This window comes from Mandrillus leucophaeus, unplaced genomic scaffold, assembly GCF_000951045.1.
Source record: "Mandrillus leucophaeus isolate KB7577 unplaced genomic scaffold, Mleu.le_1.0 Scaffold1049, whole genome shotgun sequence".
Lineage (NCBI taxonomy): Eukaryota > Metazoa > Chordata > Mammalia > Primates > Cercopithecidae > Mandrillus > Mandrillus leucophaeus.
Window position 1 is genome coordinate 7,883 of NW_012098643.1, and position 6,582 is coordinate 14,464.

A 6,582-nucleotide genomic window follows, 5' to 3' on the forward strand; every position below is an offset into this window, starting at 1 on the left:
TTCTGTTGATGTTTCCTGTGTCTGTTTGTCCCTTGGGCATGAGCTTCTACCACCTGTGCAGTTGTCATTTTCCTTTCACTCCCTGAATAAAGTATCTATGCATAATATTTGTGAATGGATCTTTTGTTTCTTTTCAAATCTGCCTTATTAGTAATATTATATAATCATTTGGATTTATTTCCACCTTTCCTTCAACCACTGTCAATATCTTAAAATTTGGGTCATACCAAAGATTATGTCTATATTATTTAAACCACTTTTATTTTTCCTTAATTAGTGTTTGATTGATTTGAGGAACATATACAACTTCTCTGAATGTCAATCTCTTTACTGCAAAGTTAGTAAAATAACATATACTTAACAAACTGGTGTCGGGATAAATCTAATTACTATCTGAAATTTTGTTGGTGCAATGCCTGACACATAATTAGCTGTCTTTTTAGAAGTTTATTGGCAGTTACATATTATCATTGTTTCCACCATTACCACCACCATCACCATCATCATCATCATCATCATCACTCCCCATGACAACCACTACCATAGTGTTCCAGCAATAGAGTGGCTTGGATGTAACTAACATAGAAAATAAGAAGACTCTGTTATGTTATTTTTTATTGGTTCCTAATACTTACACACATTTTTACGGTACATGTGATATTTTGTTATGTGGATCGAATGTGTAATGATAAAGTCAAGATATTAGGAAATTTAGGGCATTCATTACCTTGAGCATTCATTATTTCTCTCTTTGTTGGAAATATTTTAATTCCTCTCTTCTAGGTATTTTGAAAAACACAATATATTGTTGTAAACTGTAGTCATGCTACTCTGCTATCAAATATTAAAACTTACTCCTTTTATAAATCTCTATGTTTGTACTCATTAGCCAGTGTTTCATCATTCTTCCTCCCCTGAACACCCTTCCCTGCTTCTGTTATCTATCATTCTACTCTCTACTTTTATAGATCAAATTTTGTAGCTCCCACATATGAGTGAAAACATACAATATTTGTCTTTCTCTGCTTGATTTATTTTACTTAACATAGCGACCTCCAGTTGAATCTATGTTGCTTCCAATGATGGGATTTCATTCATTGTTTTACAATGGAATAGTATTTCATTGTGTCTATATTGTGCCTTTTCTTCATCCATTCATTTGTTAATGGATGCTTAGGTTATACATCTTTGCTATTGTGAATACTGCTGCAATAACCATGGGAGTTTAGGCATCCTTTTCATAATCTGATTTCTTTTCCTTTGGATAGATACACAGTAGTTGGATTGCTGGATTGAATGATAGTTCTATTTCAGTTTTACAGATAAATCTTAACGTTTTCCACAGCAGCTGTACTAATTTACATTCCCACCAAGAGTATGTAAGACATTTTTCTTTGCATCCTCTTTGGCATCTGCTTTTTTTAAGTTTTTGTTTTAAGTTCAGTGATACATATGCAGGTTTGTTATATAGGTAAACTTGTGTCACAGGGGTTTATCAGACAGCTATTTCATCACCCAGGTATTAATTCCAGTACTCATTAGTTATTTTTTGTGATCCTTTCCTTCCCCATGACCACCATCCTGTGGTAGGCTCCACTGTCTGCTGTTCCTCTCTACGTGTCCATGTGTTCTCATCATTTAACTTGCTGTTGTAAGTGAGAACATGCCATATTTGGTGTTCTGTTTCTGCATAAGTTTTCTAAGGATAATGGCCTCCAGCTCCATCCATGTACCTGTAAAGGACACAGTCTCATTTCTTCTTATGGCTGCATAGTATTTCATGGTGTGTATGTACCACTTTTTCTTTATCTAGTCTATCATCAATGGGCAATTAGTTTGATTCCCATCTTTGCTATTATGAAAAGGGCTGCAATGAACATAACACGTTCATGTGTCTTTATGATGGAATGGTTTATATTCCTTTGGGTATATACCAAGTAATGGGATTGCTGGTTTTAATGGTAGTTTTTTAATTTTAGTTCTTTGAGTAATTGCCACACTGTATTCCACAATGTTTGAATAAATATACACTCCCACCAACAGTGTATAAGCATTTATTTTTGTCTTCAACCTCTCTAGCACCTCTTATTTTTTTTTTTGACTTTTCATAATAGCCATTATTGTATCTCATTGTGGTTTTGATTTGCATTTCTCCAATGATCCGTGAATTGAGCTTTTTTTTCACATGACATGTATGTCTGCTGTTGAAAATGTCTGTTCCTGTCTTTTGTGCACTTTTCAATGGGGCTGTTTTTTTTTTTTTCTTGAAAATTTGTTCAAATTCCTTATAGATGCTGGATGTTAGACCCTTATAAGATGTGTATCTTGCAAAATTTTTCTCCCATTCTTTAGGTTGTCTGTTTACTTTTTTGATAGTTTCCTTTGCTATGCAGAAGCTCTTTAATCAGATCTCATTTGTCAATTTTCTTTTCTTTTCTTTTCTTTTCTTTTTTTTTTTTTGCAATTGCTTTTGGCGTCTTTGTCATAAAGTCTTTGCTAGTTCCTATGTCCAGAAAGGTATCTCCTGGGTTTTCTTCCAGGGTTTTTGTAGTTTTGGGTTCTACATTTAATTCTTTAATTCATCTTGAGTTGATTTTTGTATACAGTGTAAAGAAGGTATCCAGTTTCAATCTTCTGCATATGGTTAGTCAGTTATCCCAGCACCATTTACTGAACAGGAAGTCCTTTTCCCATGCTTGTTTTTGAAAAGTTTTTAAAAGGTCAGATAGTTACAGATGTGTTGTCTTATTTCTGGGTTTCCCTCTTCTGTTCCATTAGTCTATGTGTCTGTTTTTCCACTGGTGCCAAGCTGTTTTGTTTATGGTAGCCTTGTAGTATAGTTTACAGTTGGGTAGCATGATGTCTCTAGCTTTGTACTTTTTGCTTAGAATTACCTTGGCTATTTGGGCTGATTTTTGACTCCATATGAGTCAAAAATTTTTTTTCTGGTGCTGTGAAGAATGTCATTGGTAGTTTGATAGGAGTCACATTGAATCTGTAAATTGGACAATATGGACTCTTTTCTTTTCTTTTCTTTTCTTTTCTTTCTTTCTTCTTTTTTTTTTTTGACACAGAGTCTTGCTCTGTCACCCAGGCTAGAGTACAGTGGCCCAATCTCAGCTCACTGCCAACTCTGCCTCCTGGGTTCATGTCATTCTCCTGCCTCAACCTCCCGAGTAGCTGGGACTACAGGTGTCTGCCACCAGGTGCAGGTAATTTTTGGATTTTTAGTAGAGATGGGGTTTCACCATGTTAGCCAGGATGGTCTGAATCTCCTGACCTTATGATCCGCCCACATCGGCCTCCCAAAGTGTTGGGATTACAGGAATGAATCACTGCACCTGGCCAATATGGCCCTTTTAAGGATATTGATTCTTCCTATTCATGAGTATGGAATGTTTTTCCATTTGTTTGTGTCACCACTGATTTATTTGAGCAGTGTTCTAGAATTCTTCTTGTAGAGATTTTTCACCTCCCTGGTTAGCTGTATTCCTAGGTATTTTATTATTTTTGTGGCAGTTGTGGATGGGATTGTGTTCCTGATTTGACTCTTGTCTTGGTTGTTGGTGTATAGGAATACTAGTAAATTTTGTACATTGATTTTGAATCCTGAAAGTTTGCTGAAGTTGTTTGCTAGCTGAAAAACCCTTTTGGTCTTTGACCATAGGGTTTTCTAGATAGAGTATCATGTTGTGTATAAACAGAAATAGTTTGATTATCCTCTCCCTATTTCGATGCTCTTTCTTTCCTTATGCTCCGTGATATTCTGGCCAGGACTTCCCATACTATGTTGAATAGGAGTGGTGAGAGAGGGCATCTTTCTCTTGTGCTGGTATGCCTCCAACTTTTCCCCATTCTATATGAGGTCAGCTCTGGGTCTGTCACAGATGGCTCTTACTATTTAGTTATGTTCCTTTAATACCTAGTTTGAGAGTTTTTAACATAAGAGGGTGTTGAATTTTATGGATAGTCTTTTCTACATCTATTGAGATAATCTTGTGATTTTTGTCTTAGTTCTGTTTATGTAATGAATCCCAGTTTTTGATTTGCATATATTGAACCAACCTTGCATCCTAAGGGCAAAGCCAACTTGATTGTGGTAGATATGCTTTTTGATGTGTTGCTGGATTCAGTTTGCCAGTATTTTTTTTGAGGATTTTTGCATTGATGTCCATCAAGGATATTGGCCTGAAGTTTTCTTTTTTTGTTGCATCTTTGCCAGGTTTTGGCATCAGGATGATGTTGGCCTCACAGAATAAGTTAGGGAGGAGTTCCCTCTCAATATTTTGGAATACTTCCAGCAGGAATGATATAAGCTCTTGTTTGCACATCTGGTAGAATTCAGTTGTGAATTTGTTTTGTCCTGGGCTTATTTGGTTGGTAGGCTATTTATTACTGATTCAATTTTGGAACTCATTATTGGTCCTTTCACAAATTCAAATTCTCCCTGGCTCAGGATTTGGAGGGTGTATGTGTCCAAGAATGTATTTGTTTCTTCTATATTTTCTAACTTATGTGCATAGAGGTGTTTGTAATACTCTCTGATGTTGATTTGTATTTCTGTAGAGTCAGTGGTAATATTCTCTTTGTTTTTTCTAATTGTGTTTATTTGGATCTTCTCTCTTTTCTTCTTTATTAGTCTAGCTAGCAGTCTACTTATTTCATCATTTTTCTCAAGAACCACCTCCTGGATTTGTTGATCTTTTGAATGGTTTTTTGTGTCTCAATGTCCTTCACTATGCCTCTGATTTCAGTTATTTCTTACAATCTTCTTGCTTTGCAGTTAGTTTCTCTTAGTTCTCTAACTCTTTTAGTTATGATGTTATGTTTCCACATTGAGATTTTTCTAGCTTTTTTTTTTTTTTTTTGAAATGAAGTCTCACCCTGTTGCCCAGGCTGGAGTGCCGTAGTGCGACCTCAGCTCACTGCAACCTCCACCTCCCTTTTCAAGCCATTCTCCTGCCTTAGCCTCTCGAGTAGCTGTGACTACAGGTGCCCACTACCACGTTTGGCTAATTTTTTGTATTTTTAGTAGAGATGGGGTTTCATTGTGTTATAGTGCTATAAATTTCCCTCTTGACACGAACTTAGCTGTGTCCTAGAGATTCTGGTATGTTCTAGTTCAAGAACTTCTTGATTTCTTCGTCAATTTGATTATTTACCCTAAGGACATTCAGAAGCAGGCTATTGAATGTCTAAGTAATTGTATGCTTTGGAGTGAATTTCTTAGTCTTAATTTCTAATGTTATTCCAATGTAATCTGAGGAATTGGTTGTTACGATTTCAGTCCTTTTGTATTTACTTATGAGTGTTTTATTTCCTATCATGTGATGGATTTTAGACTATGTGCCATGTGGCAATGAGAAGAACATATACTCTGTTGTTTTTAGGTGGACACTGGTAGATTATTAGCAAGTACATTTGATTTTAGCTATTTGAGTCTTACATCATTTTTATTCCTGCAGTTATTCTGTCTAAAGATTTGGGGAGGATGCCCAATATGGTCGAATAGGAACAGCTCCAGCCTCCAGCTCCCAGCGTGAGTGATAAAGAAGACGGGTGATTTCTGCATTTTCAACTGAGGTACTGGGATCATCTCACTGGGGCGTGTCGGACAGTCGGTGCTGGTCAGTGGGTGCAGCCCAACCAGTGAGAGCTGAAGCAGTGCGAGGCATCACCTCACCTGGGAAGCACAAGGTGGAAGGTAATTCCTTTTTCTAGCCAAGGGAGCCTGAGGCACACAACACCTGGAAAACTGGGTAACTCCCACCCTAATACTGCACTTTACCAAGGGTCTTAGCAAATGGCACACCAGGAGATTATATCCCATGCCTGGTCTGGAGAGTCCCACACCCATGGAGCCTCCCACATTTCTAGCACAGTAGTCTGAGATCTAACTGCATGGTGGCAGCGAGGCTGGGGGAGGGGCGCCCACCAATGCTGAGGTTTAAGTAGGTAAACAAAGCTTCCGGGAAGCTGGGGGTGGAGCCAACTGCAACTCAAGGGGGCCTGCCTGCCTCTGTAGACTCTACCTCTGGGGACAGGGCATAGCTAAACAAAAAGCAACAGAAACCTCTGCAGATGTAAATGTACCTGTTTGACAGCTTTGAAGAGAGCAGTGGTTCTCCCACCACGGAGGCTGAGATCTGAGAATGGACAGACTGCCTGCTCAAGTGGGTCCCTGACCTCTGAGTAGCCTAACTGGGAGACAGTCTCCACTAGGTGCAGACTGACACCTCACACCTCACACGACTGGGTACAAGTTTCATAAGTGAAGGAGAAATACAATTCTTTACAGACAAGTAAATGCTTAGAGATTTTGTCACCACCAGGCTTGCCCTACAAGAGACCCTGAAGGAAGCACTAAACATGGAAAAGAACAACCGGTACTAGCCACTGCAAAAACATGCCAAAATGTAAAGTCCATCGATGCTAGGAATAAACTGCATCAACTAACGAGCAAAACAGCCAGCTAATATTACAATGACAGGATCAAGTTCACACATAACAATATTAACCTTAAATGTAAATGGACTAAATGGTCCAATTAAAAGACACAGACTGGCAAATTGGATAAAGAGT